This window comes from Benincasa hispida, chromosome 12 (assembly GCF_009727055.1).
Source record: "Benincasa hispida cultivar B227 chromosome 12, ASM972705v1, whole genome shotgun sequence".
In the NCBI taxonomy this organism is placed as follows: domain Eukaryota; kingdom Viridiplantae; phylum Streptophyta; class Magnoliopsida; order Cucurbitales; family Cucurbitaceae; genus Benincasa; species Benincasa hispida.
This window is the reverse complement of record NC_052360.1, coordinates 19,768,266-19,782,294: the sequence shown is the minus strand read 5'-3', so window position 1 is coordinate 19,782,294 and position 14,029 is coordinate 19,768,266.

Genomic DNA, 14,029 nt, shown 5'->3' with positions numbered 1-14,029 from the left:
CTTTATCTAATTTCATATATTTTTGTCACTATGATAAGTTGAAAGATTCTAATTAAGTGGGATTTGAAATACATTAATTAATCTATAACTTTGTTAGAAATGTAACTAATATTTCATATGGGCTATATAAGAAGAATATCGTGAGTATAGTATATATAAGTGAGAGGGAGTATTTTCATTTCCATTGATATGAGATCTCTCGAGTGAAATAAAAAACAAAAGTGAATAATATCATATCAATGTGAATATAGAGTCGTTGTCCCTTACAAACTTTAAATTTTATGTGGTTGACATATAGGTGAATTATGTTTAAGTAATAACCTAACTGGTCTGTAGTATATAGATAAGGTTGAGTACCTTATCCTGGTGACACTACAAATACAACTCACTTTGTAATTATTACAATAGTTGTAAAGTGTTACAAATGAAATAATCCTAATCGTTCATGTGGAGACATGTAAGTGGAAGTATCTTATACAAAGAGTTTGTATAAAACCAGACCGCAAAATGATTAGTCTCTCTTTACAACACCGGTACTTGAAGAGATTAACATTTCACTAGGATGACCATAGATGACTTGACCTTAATCCTGAATGAGTTATGAACTATTTCCTATGAGAACAATCATTTGATCTATATGGGTGAGAGTGACCAGATTCTCCGACTCAATAAGGCTACTATTTTGGAAATTTGTCTGAGTTGAGAGCTTGGAACACAACTACATAAGATGAAATTCACTCATTTCTATCTTGAGGGCAAGTAGATGAATTGCTCCCTTAATAGCTAATTTTGGGTCTTGAACAATAAAGTCTCACAATCTCTCTACATTCATATGCTTCCGCAAGGAATTCGATTCCTTTAGCCTTACTCTCTCATTGGTTGGAGAAGGATTAATTTATAGCCGGACTATAAATTATTTGTTCATTAAAGGGATCGATGGTACTAAAGGAGTTAGATGTAACTACAAAGGTAAAATGGTGATTTGATCCAACTATAGTTATGAGCAATTTGTGAATGGTCTACTTACTTTGATTGGTTATATCCATGGATACAGAAATATATATACAATGTGAAAAGTGCAATTGTGGGTTTTAATGGAGTGACATGCAGTTAATGAATGTTGATTAATTTAATTAAAGAGTTTAATTAATTAATCTTGTATCATTAGAGTTTCTAATTTGTATCCATAAAGTCTTTTCCCTAGCTCATTAAGGATAAACAAGAAATTAATTGTTTTTGGAATAATTTGAATTGTTCAAATTAAATAAGAAAATTAATTGTATACGATACAATTAGTATAATGTAGATATATTACGATATAAAATTCATTTTGAATGAGATTCAAAATTATACTTTATAATATGTAATAGATAAATATTTAAATAAGATTCAAATATTAATTATATGAATGAAATTCATTTAATACTATAGGTTAAAAATTAATGTGAATATGATTCATATTAAAGCTATAGGTTATAAGAGAGAGTTGTATTTTAATATGATTAAAATATCTTGAGGGCAAGTAGTCGAATTGCTCCCTTAATAGCTAATTTTGGGTCTTGAACAATAAGGCCTCACAATCTCTCTACATTCATATGCTTCCGCAAGGAATTCGATTCCTTTAGCCTTACTCTCTCACTGGTTGGAGAAGGATTAATTTATAGCCGGACTATAAATTGTTTGTTCATTAAAGGGATCGATGGTACTAAAGGAGTTAGATGTAATTACAAAGGTAAAATGGTGATTTGATCCAGCTATAGTTATTGAGCAATTTGTGAATGGTCTACTTACTGTTGATTGGTTATATCCATGGATACAGAAATATATATACAATGTGAAAAGTGCAATTGTGGGTTTTTAATGGAGTGACATGCAGTTAATGAATGTTGATTAATTTAATTAAAGGGTTTAATTAATTAATCTCGTATCATTAGAGTTTCTAATTTGTATCCATAAAGTCTTTTCCCTAGCTCATTAAGGAAAAAACAATAAATTAATTGTTTTTGGAATAATTTGAATTGTTCAAATTAAATAAGAAAATTAATTGTATAAGATACAATTAGTATAATGTATATAGATATATTACGATATAAAATTCATTTTGAATGAGATTCAAAATTATACTTTATAATATGTAATAGATAAATATTTAAATAAGATTCAAGTATTAATTATATGAATGTGATTCATTTAATACTATAGATTAAAAATTAATGTGAATATGATTCATATTAAAGTTATAGATTATAAGAGAGAGTTGCATTTTAATATGATTAAAATAGTTATAATATAGTTAACTAATTAATGGTTAATTAGTTATTTTTAATTATTTATACTATTTTAATATATTTACTAACTCCCCATCATAGGAAGTTATTTTTCACTTGGAGGCGTTATTGTAACTCCCTCCCTCTTCCCCTTCATCTGTATTTTTTTTTCATAATACAGATTGAAAGGATAGATAGATGTTAAAATTGATTTTGGCTCAAAGCTCTCTCTCTCAAAGTTCTTTGCAATTTCCTTTTTTTTGCGCCAAAAACAAGAAAAGAGCCCACACATCCTTAATTCCTTACCTGAGAATAATGAGAACTCTAAGTGGTGGTATCCAAAGTTTCTTTGGTTGTTGTGTTCGTGAAATTAAGAGGAGTTCCTGTTTTCGTGTAGAGAGTAGATCATGATCAGTGGAGAGGAAATTGGAGAAGAAATGATTTTCAAGGGTAAGTTCATCCCTTCTCTCTTCCTTTTTACGATTGCATGTATAGAGGTGAATGTTTATTCTGTGATATCTATGTATATTTCTCAGTATTTTGATTTTTTTTCAAAAATGATAATCAATTGCAAGAGTTGGAATTAGGAAACAAGCACCGGAAGCAAACATGATCATTAAGCATTATAATTCATTAATTTTAGCTTCAAATTCAAGCATGCTTATAAACTAAAAGGAGGGTTTCATACTAACCTTTGAAGATCTACTTGAATCTCGAATTCCAATTGCAATTCTCCTTTTCTTTGGTTGTGGACCAGCACAAGGTCTTTCCTACTATCCTCTTGGTGTCGTAGATTGAGTTGTAGCACTCAAAATAAGCTTGGATTATAGGAATTTCGATGGAGAAGATGACAGACTTTCTGGTTTATCACAAGTTGAAGAACAGTTTTCTTCAATCTTTTTTCTTAGCAATTCCACAATTGCATGTCCCAATTTTCACTCAGACCTGAAGTATACAATGTATTACTTTCATGCAACTAACAGTCGTGCATGAATTCTAGCTCAAGCTTCAAAATTTGAGCTGGAAATGTAATGGATTGGTGACTAACTTACTAGGTGAAGAAGTGGGAAATTCTCACTTTTCCAATTTTTCTAATTTTTCAATTGTTTATTTCAATTTTGAAACTTTTCCAAAATTAAAATTAAAAATTAACTTTTCAATTTTAATTCTTTAATTAAAATTGAGTTTTTATTAATTTTACAAAAATTAATTCAAAAATTAATTTTTCTAATAAAATTAATAATTATTAATTAATTAAACAATTTCATTAATTTCATTAATTTATTATCAAATATCAAATTAATTAATCATCAATTCCACTATCATGAATTCCTATTCATGAATTTAATATTTAAATCATATTTAAATATTAATTGATTCTCCAATTTTGTTTAATTCCAAAATTAAACGTGTAATTATATCATATATAATTATTAATTCCCTTAATTCTAATTCGAACATTTCAAATCAACTTATCACGCTATTATAAGGCTAAGATGTTTGTGAGCTAGTAGAGAGACTTAATGGACCTACAGATCATGAGCTCCAACTATCCGAGATTAATCGGCTAAACTCTTTACACCGAATTAACCCTCATTTGTTAACTACTAGGTCACTCCACTAAAGCCCAGAGTTACACTCCCCTCACTGTAGATATATTGTGTCCACTCGATATAACCATGATTAGTAAGTTAACCCTTCACAGGTTGTTCATAATAACGGCTGGGTCAAATAGCTGTTTTACCCCTAAGATTACCTCTTGTTCCTTAAGTTCCACTGATTCTCTAATGAACAATTGGTTTATGATCCGATCATCAAATCGAGTTTCTCTTGGGCCAATGAGAGGGTGGGGCCCTTGTTCAAGATTGTGAGTCAACACTTAAGGGAACAACCTCTCTACTATCCCTAAAAGCGGGCATTAGTGAATTCCATCTTGCAACCTATGTCCCCAGCTATCTACTCGATCTTACCCCTGAAATGGGAGGCTTAGTGAGCCGACACTATTGAGCCAACCCTCACCCATGAAAATCTAAGGATAATCTTTAATAGAATTCATAGTTAGCTCAGGATTCAGGTTAAGTTACCTAAGTCATCGTTGTGAAATAGTCAGTCTTAAACAGTAAACAACGTTATAAAGTAAGAGTGACTTATTTCGTGGTCCGATCTTGTGCAAACTCATTGCACAGGACACCCTCACTTCTCATGTCATGACATGTACGAATCAGGATCACTTCGTCTATAGCACTTTACAATTCCTTGTAACAATTACAGAGTGGGCCACATCCAATAGTGTTACCAGAATAAGACACCCAACCTTATTCATATACTATAGATCATTTAGACTATTTACTCGAACCTAATCCACTATTATGTTCCACATGAAATTCAAGTACTCATTAGTCATGGATCTTTTAGTTTATTGGATTTATTTCTAAAACAAAATAAGCAATTCATATATTCAATATAACTTTATTGATTTACAGAATGAGTTTATTGTTTACAAACCACGAGTTTTAGGACATAAAACCCAATAACAAGGCTTTCACATGCTTCTGCAAGGAATTCCATTTCTTCAATTGGTATCAAAGTCATATCATGTCTTTGATTTTTAATTTTGAAAAAAATCCAGAGAAAATGTAGGTATTGTTGTGCATTTTGAATGCTAGTTTGCAAAATTTATGTTTACGATTTTTGGCATCTTAGGTTTACTACTTTAATGGGATTAAAATTGTAAGGGCCCATTGTTTTGGGCATTTAAATTTTGCTATTGAGTCTGTAAGTTTGTGTCCTCGAGTTTGGTAAGAGTTACTGAGGAAGGAGATAAAAAACAGAGAAATTCAGACGAAGATCGATACGGAGCAAAGCATTCTGTGCTAGAGTGTAAGGTACAACATTACGACGTGGTGTTTTACGCCATGACATAGAAGGCCTAAAGTTGCAACACTAGGCGACAACATTGTGATGCTGATGTCTAGCGTAGCAACGTTGTATAGAGTGTAGTGTTACGTTGTGGCAAGAAAAGCCAACATAGCTATGCTCTGGACAGATTGTCATTACACTCCGAACGTGAGACGTGTGCATGCAAGTAGTTGCCAGTTCATGGGTCTGAGTCCTATCGGGAGCAGTTTGCTGCAAGTTTTTTGTATTATTTAAATTTTTTGTATTTTATTATTTAATTAATTAAATTGATATAATTTGATTATATTGATTTATTTAATTTTTAGGGGTGCCAAAATTCAGTTCATTTTGCTGTATATTTAATTTGTACATGTGATGTATGATTAAATATAATATGTTGTATAATGTATGCTATATAGTTTTTAAAATCTCATCTTATGATAAACATTATTCATGCATTATATTTAATATAAGTAATATATTATATGGTTGTATGATCTTATAAGCATGCACAAGCATCATATTTAATATAAATGTTATATTATATGATTGCATATCACATTAAGTACATTAATGCATGATACTTTACTATAAGTGTTATATTGTATGATGAGTATATATTATTTTCACTAGTGATTAATATAATTGTTATATTATATGATGAAAATGGGGATGCATTGAGCATGACATTGCTTAGTAAATATAATTGTTATATTTAGTTAATGTAATTAGATGCATGTTATAAGTTTTAATATTTCATTATTTTATAATTATTAAAAGTTTAATGAAATAAATTACAATTTATCATCAAGATTGTATGCAAACATATGTCTTAATTAATTTTAAATAGTTTAAAATTAGTTCATCTAGACTCATGTTAAAATATTTCTAACATGATTAAAAATATGTTAATCTTTTATATTTGTTTTAATAGGATTAAAATGAATGCAATAAAAGATTAAATTTATAAAATATTTACCTATAAAGGACCTTTGTCTAAGGAAGATTTTGTCTAGAATTGAGGTATTTAAGCTGACGGGAGTGGAACACTCCTACCTGGGAACTGACCTGAAAAATGAATTAGATAAATATTTTATAAGCATGCAATACATGATTAAATTTATTCGAGTGTTTAATAAATTATAATCATATATTGTTAAACTATCCAGTATAAGAGTTATATTGGTCCAATTTAACAATGGACTTAGATAAATCTAATCATTAACTAGATTTATCTAAGTAATAGACCCTAGGTTTAAAACACTTAGTAGGAGGAAAAAGTCATATATGATATGTCGATTTCTTTTCATGTTCTCCCTAAAAGTTCACACCGTGATCTCTATGCTCGACCTCGTGGCATCGTTTTGCTTGTGTCCCCCTACTAAAGGTGTTTGCATAGGTCAATATTAAGGTAAATAGAGAAACTGTTTATAGTAAGTGGGAGAGGAACATGTGTCAACACATTCGACAGTCTCCTTTATTACTTTGATACTGAGATTTCATGTTTGGCCTTGTGGCGCCATTTGTGTGTGTCCTTCTACGGATGATATTTGCATGAAATTAAACTTATAACATGGATAAGGTTGCTTAGTTTTTATCCCAATTGGTTTTTTCTACGGTTGGCTCATTGGGGCAGAACTCTAAGATCTAAAATGAATGGTCAAACTTACGAGAAATTGTTAAGCAAGTTACTAATTTCTTGATCGAATCAATAGTGACTAATTATTATATGAATAAGAGATATTCTGGTCTAATAATTGATTGAGAGTGTCTCAATTTAGTGAAAGGGTGACTGACCATCTACGGTGGTTGTTATCCTAACTCACAAAAGGATCATTGCAAAATTAGATGTCATACAAAGTACATTAAAAGTTTGTTAAACTTGATTGGATTCAAAAGGTTATACGTGTATCTATTATAAATACTTTGTTTAGTTTCAGCAAACTTCATAATGACTAGTGCTACAATTAATCTTCTAAGTGCCGATAAATTAACTGGTGATAATTACACTGTTACACCCCCTCCTAGATTACCCTCTTAACCTGGAAGGAGATATGACCTGCAACAGTTACCAATCCTTTTACTGGCACTTACTGCCTACTAACCTGCTTAGTAATCCTGATAATAACAAACATGTTTATATAACATTCAACAACCAACAGTCATAAACCAACAGGGTTTCACATATAGCTATCATATATACATAATGTACACAATACAAGATCTTATGGGCCCCAACTTGCAACCTAGTCCCTATATGCACAAAACATGTGTACAAATATTTATAGAAAACGACCTAAACTTCTTTGTAACTAGAGTCCTTGAATGGCGGAGCAGCAACAAAGTTATCTTCTAAGGAGTTGACTGCTACCTGGGGAAAACAACATATTTAAAACGAGGTGAGCTACTAGCCCAGTGAGTGACTTAATAAAACATAATTCTCATGCTTAAAACTGGAATTAGAAAACTAAAACTAAAACAGAAAACTTGCCAAGCAACTGTACACATAAACTCTTAAACATAACATGTCAGGAAACTTAGCTAAACTGATCCTTAGTTGAGAGAGAACTCTTTTGCTCGATCCCTCGACATCAACTACCTACGTGCACCTGGTTATAACTAAGTACCTTCATACCTTAGGTACTATTGCTCTGATACCTTCTCTAAGTCTTTCAGTATTGAGCCTATTGAATCATAATCATAAATCACATTTACTAAATCATATATGTTTAATTCATGAAGACATACTAAGTTTCAACATTTAAGTCTTAAGCATAACTATCAACGCATGCTTCAAAGTATTGAAAATAGTTTCTAACTAAATCATGTTGTAAAACTTCTTTCCAAAGTACTAGCATGTGTTAAATGAAACATGCTTCATAACTTCATTAACTAGCATGCGTTTGAAACATAAATACATGTGTTTGCTTGGAAATTTATTGTCAAATAACTTGCATGGGAATAAACTTCTATTTGAAACATGAGTTTCTAAAAACATTATAAAACACTTAGTCACTTACGGCTTTTGGGCAATTCCTTTAAGGTTGATAAGCTTCCCTTATTGGTGTCAATCCTGTGGATACAACAATGTATTTTAGCTACTAGAAATGATATTATTTTTTAGACTAACTTTCATAATTAAACTAATTTCCTCCTTGACATTTAAGTCTTACTTCCCAATGCCAACCTCTCTATGCGTTGAGTACTTAGAATTTTCCTTTAGGTGTCAAGCTCAGTATGCGGCAGTCCAACACAACATCAACACACACCATGCGTCAATCGTATGTCTTAGGCACTTCACCTGCTACACACCAATGCCTAAGCCTTCTCTTGGGCATTCAAGATACCTATGATCTCCTACACAACCCCTTGCATGGCTCAACGCATGCTAATGCTCGCTACTGTCAACTTCAAGCTGTCTGCTTGTTCAACTCAAGCAGTTGCCTACTTGTTCAAGAAATTTCAAGGCTTTTCTCAAGAAATTTCCTTCTACAAACCTGTTCAAAATTGTCTTAAAATGCCTACCTTAAAATTTGAGCTTAAAATTATTTGTGGTTTGGCCAAAATTTCAAATCTTCAACACTAGCTCTGAATTACCCGAGAGCTCAACCTTCTTGTAGATTCTTCAAGTTCTAGCTCTTCCATTTGGAGTTTTCTTCTGGCAGCCCTACCTCAATAACTAGACTCTTTCATCTTTCAGATGGCTTTAAAATCATCCTGATATCACGAGTAATTTGCTCAAAACATGATCTTAAATTTAACCTTCTTTTTTATACTTGAGACTGCCAGCCATACATTGCTTATTAAGTTGCCACTTCAACCTCTAAGTGGGAGTAAATCACAAAATTAGGATAGTTAGCCCCCTTAAACAGTGATTAGTGCTGTTTACCTTCCCTTGGTCATCAATGCAAGTCCTTGTCTTCAGCAAACTTCAATGCATAACAACCCCCACAACGTATGCCATCAAATTGACGCATGCCTTAGGACGAATGCTTGAACCATCGCACATTCCTTTGGCCGCATGCCTTAAGGCCATTGCTAACCTAAGCCCAACGCCTTGCTCAAGGTTTTTGCCTTAGCTTCCCTAGCTTGCATTGTTATCGCCTAGCATCACGCCTTGCCTAAATAGCACACCCTTGCCATCACTTGGCTCATTGGCCGCATATCCTCTCGACCAATGCATGGCTTCAGCCTTAATGCAAAGCTTCTTAGCCAGTGCCATGGCCTCGCTTACACGTCTTGCCTTGTCACGCGCATACCTACTACTCAATGCACGTTCTGGCACATCTTCCCTTTTCACCTTGCGTAGGCTTGTGGCAAATGCATAGTCCTCACAGCTTGCACACTGGCTAGTGCACATGCCCAATCTCAACACCTAGGCTGCCTCGCCTATGCCTTGCGCTCAATGCTTACCTTTCTTATGGCCAACTCTTAGTCTACCATCAGCACCTTTTCTCGTGCCTACCATACGCCCATACAATCTCAAGAGGACTTGGCTGCCGCATACTCTTATCAATGTATATGTCCACATGCATCCATCTTAACCACCATGGTGTGCACAACTCCAACACCTAGCACATAACACTCAGCCACACTTGGTCACCACAATAGCTCACCTAACCTCAAAGAGCAAATCCAATGTCCATGGCTAGGCTAAAACCCAATCCAACACTTAGCCAAAATTTTTCTCTTGATAGGCTAACACCTATTCCCCCGATAACCATGTTTCTCTACACTTAACTTTTCCTTCTTCAATTCCTTATTCTTCACCAATTTCCCTACAATTAACATTAGCTTATAAACTAACTCACTTATCATACTAATCTTATCAATAAACATATCAAAGTAGGGAAAGTAGGGTTACTAATGCACCTCGAAATTTTTGGGATGCATATGAAAAATGAGTGAAGGAAAATGAGAAGGCCAGAACATACATTCTTGCCAGCTTAACTGAAATCTTGGCAAAAAAAACATGTATGGTCACTGCACATGAGATTATAGATTCATTGCAGGAGATGTTTGGATAACCATCCTCACAGATCAAGTACGATGATCTGAAGTACATTTTCAATGCCCGTATGAACGAGGGGACCTCAATGTGAGAACATATTTTCAATATAATGGTCCACTTCAACGTGGCGGAAATGAACGGGGTTATCATTGATGAGTCGATCAAGTTAGCTTTATTCTAAAATCTCTCATAGAGATTTTCCTACAGTTTCATAGTAATATTGTTACGAACAAGCTAGACTACATATTCACCATGCTCTTGAATGAACTACAAACTTTCGAGTCCCTGATGAAAGTCAAGGGACGGAAAGTAAAGGCAAATATTGCCACTTCTTCAAAAAGGTTCCACAGATGTTCGACTTTTGGAAGAAAGTCTGTGCCTTCTTCCTCTAGCACAAAAAAATGGAAGAAGAAGAAAGAAGATAAGGAGAATAAAGCTAACCCTACTGCAGCTTAGAAGGGCAAGAAGGGCAAAGTTGTTAAATGAAACTTCTTACATTGCAACCAAGAAAGGCACTGGAAACAAAACTGCCCAAGTATTTGATGGAGAAGAAGAAGACCAAGTAAGGTAAATATGATTTATTGGTTTTGAAACTTGTTTAATGGAGAATGATTATTCAGCCTGGATAGTTGATTAAGATGCCACTAATCGCGTTTGTTCTTATTTTCAGGGAATTAGTTCATGGCAGCAGCTTGGGACTAGTGAGATGACCATGGAGGTCAGAACAGGGCAGGTTGTCTCAGTAGTGGCAGTAGGAGACGTTAAATTACTCTTTTAGAAATCATTTCTTTTGTTAAAGATGTATATATAGTTCCTGAATTGAAGAGGAACTTAATTTCTATTAAGTTTTTGTTAGAATAGAATTATTCCACCACTTTTGATGTAAATAAATCGTTTATTTATAAAAATGGTGTTCAAACGCAGAAAGTAATTTATATATGTTAAGACCGCTAGCATCTAAAGCGCTTCTAAATACTGAAATGTTCATAACTGCAATGACTTAAGATAAAAGACAACAAATTTCTCCTAAAAAAATGTTCGTCTTTGACATCTAAGATTAGGTCACATAAATCTCAATAGGATTGAGAGATTGGTTAATAATGGACTTCTAAGCAAGTTATGAGGCTCTTTAAATGGGCATGAGGGTCACATAAATCCAAATGAAACTCTTTAAATGGGCGTGAGGACCTTCGCCTGGCGCTCCTCTAAAATGTCCAGCTGCCTGAATCATTTGTAGCATTACTGACTTCATTTCGAACCTTCAGCTATCATTCACATAATTCCTGGTGAAAAATCATATAAATTTGGTGACGTATACTATTTTATGGGTATGTCCTTAATATTTGCAATGAGTATGGGATTAGCTCAAGTCAATGCATCATTGGCCGCATTGATTGCATTTTGATCATTTTGATTATTCTAGTCTGTTCTTTTGTCTTATTCTCCGATTGATTCTAATTCGTATGTGAAAAGTCCACTCAATTTCAGGGTCATACAGTGGTTCAGGCATGGTTCCTTCACTCGTATGATGTTTTGCAACACTTCTTGGTCAAGTGCATAATACTCCTATTATTGAGTGTTTGCAAAAATCAAAAACAAAAATTTTAAACGCAAATCAGTTACCAAAGTCCCCGACAATGACCAAAAACTTGTTGCACTTCAGTCTAATGAATGAACTTATAGCTTTATGTTGTGCCTTAATCTCTAAATGGGATGAATTTCTCTTTGTCTTTTTGCATTTTTGGTAGGCGGGAAGAATATCTTCATAAATTTTGCCACCATCTACTCTTGAGAAGTAATTTCGTCTGGTTCTTGTTGGGATTGATTTCCTAAATTTAGTGTATCTCATGGTTTGTAGTTTTGTTACCCAAATTATTTATCTAACAAAATCAGAGGTATTTTATTTGACATTTAGACAACATCAATTCAATCCAATAAACTAATTAAGATCCAAGGTTATATGATGTCACTTGAACAATATGTGGTTGATATACAAGTAGTTCATGTTCAAGTAATAACCTAAAAGGTCTACAGTAAATGAACGAAGGATGGGTACCTTATCCTGGTAACACTACAGAGACGACCCACTCTGTAATTGTTACATGAGATATAAGTGTTACAAACATATGAACCATATTGTTCATGTTAAAGACATGTGGTTAACAAACAATATGAACCATATTGTTCATGTAAAGACATGTGAGTGGGGGTATCTTGTATAAAGAAGTTTATACATACACCAGACCACGAAATAATTAGTTTCTCTTTATACATCGTTACTTTAAGAAATTAATATTTCACTAGGATGACCAAAGAAGACTTGGCCTTAATCTTGTGTGGTTGTGAATTCCTATTTATGGCGGCAGCTCTTTGATTTGTATGGGTGAAAGTAGCAATGGTAGCCGACTCAATAAGTCTACCATATTATGGATTTTTTTGACTAGGGAGTTGGGAACATAGTTACACAAGATGGAATTCACTCATTCCCATTCCTTGGGAAAGAAGATAAATTGCTCCATTAATAGCTAGTTCCGGGTCTTGAACAATGAGGCCTCAACCTCTCACTGGCTCGAGAGGTGCTACTTTGTGGTTAGACTATAAACTGTTTGTTTATTAGAGGAATCAATGGTACTTAAGAAGTTAAATGTAACTGTAGGGGTACAACGGTATTTTGACCCAACTATAGTTGAACATTTATGAAGGGTCATCACTTTGTTGATTGGTTATATCCATGGACACAAACATATATCTATAGTGCACAGAGTGCAGCTACTGGTCTTTAGTGAGTGATCGGTAGTTAATGAATATTGGTAATTGGATTAAAGAAGTTTAATTAATTATCTCATATCATTAGAGCTTCTAATCTGTAAGTCCATAAGGTTCCCTTGTTAGCCCACTAAAGAATAGTAACGAGGAATGATTTAAATTATTCAAATCAAACAACGAAATTTTATATTAATGAGATTAATATATAATAGTTAATCATAGATATGATCTTTAATCCAAATTATGTAAGAGAGATATTTGAATAAGGTTCAAATATTAGATTCGTATGAATTGGATTTGTAAAGGGATGTATACATAAAAATATATGATATCTATATGTTAATTAACTTAATATTAAATATAATTTAATATAGTTATTTAATCGATTAATTAATGATTAATTAATTGATTAAGAAATAAGGGATATTGGAGGTTAATATATATAAAAGATATTTATGATAATTAATTAAATGTATATTAAATGGGATTTAATATATGATTATTTAATTAATGTGTCAATTAATTAAATAAGAGTTATTTAATTAATTTGTACCAAGGGTATAAAGGGAAATTCTTGGAGAAGGGGTTAACTATTCTCCATATAAATATATCCTTGTAGTCCATTTAGGAGAGTTTTTTTATTACATCAAAATCCTAGCCTCCAAACCTCTACCTTCTCTCTAGATGGGCGTGAGGGTTTTTGCCTGGCGCACCTCCAAGTCTAGCTGCATGATCATTTAAAGCATTATTGACTTCATTTCGAACCTGGCCCCTTCAGCTATCGGTCACATAATTCTTAGTGAAAAATCGTATAAATCTAGTGACACATACTTTTTTTATAGGTATGTCCCTATTATTAGCAAGGAGTATGGGATTAGCTTGGGCCAACTCATCATTGGCACATTGTTGGCCGTATTTAGTGCATTCTAATCATTCTGCTGGTCTTCCATGATTCTAGTTTTGTTCCTTTGTCTTCTTCTTCGATTGGTTCTAATTCGTCTGTGAAAAGTCTACTCAATTTCAGGATCATACAATGGTTAGGTGTGGTGCCTTCATTCATATGATGTTTTGCAACACTTCTTGATCA